The sequence below is a fragment of the Miscanthus floridulus genome, chromosome 2 (assembly GCF_019320115.1).
Source record: "Miscanthus floridulus cultivar M001 chromosome 2, ASM1932011v1, whole genome shotgun sequence".
NCBI lineage: Eukaryota > Viridiplantae > Streptophyta > Magnoliopsida > Poales > Poaceae > Miscanthus > Miscanthus floridulus.
In genome coordinates, this window is record NC_089581.1 from 169,630,368 (window position 1) to 169,635,646 (window position 5,279).

The window sequence follows — 5,279 nt, forward strand, 5'->3', positions numbered from 1 at the left end:
TCATACTCATGGCCCTCATACTCGGGGTGATCATTGACTCTAAGCTTTTGCAGGGTGGCATGCAGGATTCTGGGAAAACCCTCAACGTTTAGGTAGTAGGTACTAACCCAGGCTCCCGCCATCTTTGGTGGTGGTTGCAAGGAAGGCTGAGCGAAAAGCTGGCTCAAAGGAAAAGCTAAGCGAGCTAAAGTGCACCAAGGGGTGGTACCAATGGCTAAGCCAGGCTCTGCTTATAAAGGCAGAGCGTTCAGTGGTCCTGGCGTGGTTCACTAGGGTTCCCGTGTGAGATCACTATGGTGGATCGACCAAATTCTGCTCGTTCGAGGCGAGCGATGTGCGATGCCATTACTGACTAGTACGACTATAGGGCAAGGGTCCGACAAGAGCGCAGAAAAGGGTAAAGAGAGACGTGGGTCACGACCGGCGCTAACCACGGGCGAACGTGAAACATGAAGCCATAGTGCAAACCTACTTTGGGAACAAGAACAAGGCAGTCGTGCACAATACGACATGCGTGACACCTAGGGATGGCGTATCTAGTAGCAATATGGCACTAAAATGCACAAACAGGATATGCATGAATGCACGTCCTATACGTCATTCCACTGTTGCCAACATATAGGGCAACCGTTCTCAGATTTTTGGCACAGCGTTCTCTCCGTATAACTAGTCGATACTATCGGACTATGCTCAAGTCAGTGTACCTGTAGAAACTTGATTAATCCTATCTAAGTCAGCTCAGTGCCATCTATCATGGATACATAACCATAGCAATACGGCTACTTATATAACATCGCATGTAAACATCCTAACTTTTTGCAAAAACGGGTTGTCAAATTTTAGCTTAAAAAGGATTTGGAAGCTTCATTTCCTCATTTATGCTCTGATACCACCTATGGAAGAACCGCCTAACCTAATGCCTCACAAGAATGCTCGTCTTCTATTAGACACTAAGCACTTGAGGGAGAACACTAAATTACTCGGTTCCGTCGGACACACCCCCAGGGAGAACCCAAAAATCCACATTTTTATCATCAGGATCACAAATGAGAGAATAAAGCTTACATCATTCATAACCATTTCTTACATCACTTTTAATACAACATCAGAGTATAATAATTATTAACATAACAACGGAATGAAATCATATTATCAGAGTTGTAAACAATTTAATTGAACAGCGGAATATAAACATGTGATCAGAGTTACAACGGAAATAAACCTCTATTAATGACATGATGAAGTATTGATATATAAACTACAACAACAAATTATTAAACTTCCATTTATAAAAGCATTTGGTGAGAGTTATAAATAACAACTACGATCGCAACGCAAAGGAAATCCTCGCTGAGCCCACCAGGAGGAATCCACACACAAAGGTTAGCTCTAGCATCCACCTATCACCTGTAATAGGGGGAATAAAACCCTGAGTACTCAATTGTACTCAGTAAGACTTATCTGACAGAAGAAAAGTAAAGACTCCAATGATATGTAAGGCTATCTGGTTTGTGGGTTGCATTTGCAGAAAGCAATACTAAGCGTGCGTCCTTATATTCGGTTCTTTATTAATAGCTGCATTGGTTCATTAACTAACCATTCTATGTAAGCACCTGTGCTACTTTCAAGCAGGTGGTAAGCAATCAGATTTTCTTTTTCCATCTTCCATCTTTCAGTTCTTACTATGATGCTAAACCGTAGACAAGCCGTACCGGATAGCCCGGTGATTCGCGAATCAATGCCCCCAGCTGGGTACCCCGAAAACACATGCCCCACTTGTACCCCAGGCACAAGCAGGACCAACCCATCACTCTCCTGTCCCAGGTGTCCAGGTCCCCGTCCAAACTAGGACTCCAAGCCCCCGCCCCTGAGTCCTAGACTCAGTGCGGCGCAAGGACCTCCTCCACCAAAAACAAACCCTGACAGTCGGTCTGGAAAGAGCCGGATCCGCGATAAGAGAGCAACAAGTCTTCCAAGCGCCCATACACAAGTATGTGCTCGGGATAATAAGTCTGTGACCTGCCTAGAGACATATGCAGCGATTGGTCCTTAACCGACCAGATAGGGAAAAACAGTGTAACCAAGCTATGACCTGCCTCCGCGGCGACACAACTTCTTACACCCACCAATACCCAAACCACATCCCTGCCCGGCCACCATTTTATATATTCCAAGTGATAATCATATAGCAACATATTTTCTATATCTCGCGAGTGACAGGCAATCACTCGACTTCTACCAGAGTCCTATAGCATAGCAATCTACATGGTCCTGTCATACTAGTAAGACTCATAGGATAAAGATATATATATATATATATATATATATATATATATATATATATATATATATATATGCAAGTGGGTTTCATTCAACTCCTTAAAACTTAATGCACAATTATAATTTAAACTGCAGAAAAGTAGAGGTTATGCACCGGGGCTTGCCTGGGTAAGATATATTTAAAAGTTAGTATCTGCATCCTCAGATCATCCGAATAGAAAACCCCTCGCATCATCTCCTGGAGAGAATACCAATACACCATCTTCAGATTCCCAATCCTCCTTTAATTGATCTGTTGGTCCATCATCGTACCTATATGATATGCAATGCGATGCACATGCAAAGATATAATTAATCGACTGCAATCGTGACTCGTAAAATATGACGGACGCCTCTCAAGCTAACGAGCTAGTTCTACGACGATCGTACTTAGTTACGTATCCATGTTGTCGAACAAGGCATTATTCCCCAACAGTTGTTTTTAGTCGTACAAACCAATGTTGTTTCTTCCTTCCTTCTATCTAATTTACTATATTCGGATTAGGACCTCATTGTCTATCTAGCAACTAATTATTGCTAGAAATCTACAGTCGAATTTTCAGAGCTAACACTATTACCAATTTATCCAGGAAATTCCTACAAGTTCATATTTTACAATATTAAGTATCATAGATTAATTATATAGCTTCCAAAAATATTACCAACCTACGTGAACAAAATATACTAACATGTAGATCATGAATTTAGGAACCTAACAAAATTGGTTTCATAATTTTATAATTTTTATTTGATTTATTACGGATTTACAAACTTCAGCCATATTAAATAAAATAGCCAGCTCAGCAACCCACAGTCGCACAAGGCCCAGACGACCATCAGGCGGAGGCCCAATAGCGTTGCGTGGCCCACCGACTAAGCGTGGCCCAGCCAGGGCGCGCAGTGCGCGCGGCCCACAGAGGTGCGAGGCCCAGCAGAAGACCAGCCCACGCGGCGCGGCGGCCTAGGCGGAACGCAGCCACGGCAGGCTGGCCCAACGAGCCGGCCCAACACGGCCTGGGGCACGGTGGCGACGACATTTTTGCGAAGTGGCCCCTACGCTCTTCTATAATCAATCCAAGGTCCAGATTACTGTTCAATGAGTCATGTATTTTGCAGAAAACACCCTGCATAGTTCTATTCCTTGGATTTCCACCCTTCCTCACCTTGCTTTCTTCTTCCACGAACAGAGCACGACGAAGACCGTGGCTGACGACGGCGGTAAGAGGCAGCGGTGGCAGAGCTGGACCGAGGAGCAGCGGGAAAACGGTGGGACGCCGACACGCGAGACATAGGCGCGCCATGGTGGGGAGGAGTAGCATGGGGTCATAGTCTGGCCTAGCGCGGTAGTCGCGCGGCCATGACGGGATTCGATGCGGGGAGTGCGCTCACGTGCGGTGGTCTGGCAGCGGCGCTGCAGCGGCCACGGCGGGGTGCGAGCGGCAGCAGCAGGTCATGGGGAAGGGCACGACAGCGCTCCAGGGCATGGTAGCTATGACTTAGCTGAGCGCGGCTGGCTCCGAGACGGCGTCGGCACTGGCGACTCTAGCGCGGTACCCGGTGGGGCGCGGCGCTACGAGGCAGGACCGGCACAGGTGGGGAGCTGCGGCAATGGCGTGGTGTGCGGCAGCAGCATGGGCCAGGGTGCTCAGAAGGCAGCGCGGGAGGAGAAGCGAGGAGGGCGCTGGTGTGGGCGTGCGGTGGAGCAGAGGGAAAAGCTAGAGCTGGGAGATGGAGCCTCCTCCACGACAGCAGAAAAAGGAGGAGATGAGGAACAGCGCGAGAAATGTCGTACATGCTAGGACACTGACGCGGAGATAGGATGGGACTACTCAGCGTGGCCGCCAGCGGTGAGCCAGCGCGTGCATAGAGAAATGAAAATGACCCGGCGTGATAGGGGCAGCAGAGGTAAAGCAAGGAGCAGACTCGTGAGAGAGAGAGAGGGAGAACGGACAAGCAGCAGCATTCATGCCATCCATTTCCTCTGTACTAGTACATGATTGGTTGGAAATGAAAAGTCGTACATGACAGCATCAATAGAAAAGAGAGAAGGCAGCAGCAGCAGGGAGCGGAGACAGACATAGACAGGCCACAGAGGAGCAGGTCAACAAGCACTGCTACAAGTTCTTTATTAAAGTGACTGTCGTAACGTTTGTGTGTGTATATATATACACACATGCATACCTATATATACATATATATATATATACATATATATATAACGGTTTACTACTTTAGTCAATTTGCAACGTCTAGGCATAAGAAAAATTCAGCAAGCTCGAATTTAAATTTGATTCTAAATATATATATATATCGTTCTATTTATTAATGGATTTTATTTTATTTATAAACGTTGCTTTTTATGCTTGATCTAATAGAACGAACCGTTCGTTATCGATGGGCCAGAATTGTCATTCAGCAATTCTTAACTATTTTTACGCACTGAAATTTTACCTGGACGTTTATTTGAATTCACGAAATTACGTCACACAGGATTCGTTTATCGCCTCAAGTACGTTTTAAATTAAAAATCCGAGAAACTCGTTTTGAAGTTTTACTTAGACCTAAATCGCGGCGCTAAATAAGATCGTAACACCGGGGTGTTACACGGGTTAACTCCCTTGCAATAATAGTACAACTTCTCCTTCTCAGAGTTCACAACATAGGAAGGTGCATAGCGTAGAAGGTTGGTGAAGCGAGTGGTGTACTCAGTCACCCTATCCTTTCCCATCTTGATGTTGCGGAACTCCTCGGCTTTGGCCTCCATGATACCCTTGGGAATGTGATACTCAGTGAATGCTTCGGTGAACTCATCCCATGAGATGTTGGCAGGGTCCTCATGGGAATCACTAAAACTGTCCCACCAGGCGCGTGCTGCACCTATGAGCTGGTGTGTGGCAGCTCCAACACACTCATCGTCAGTGAAGGTGGTGAGGTCGAGCTTCTTTTCCACCTCCTTGAGC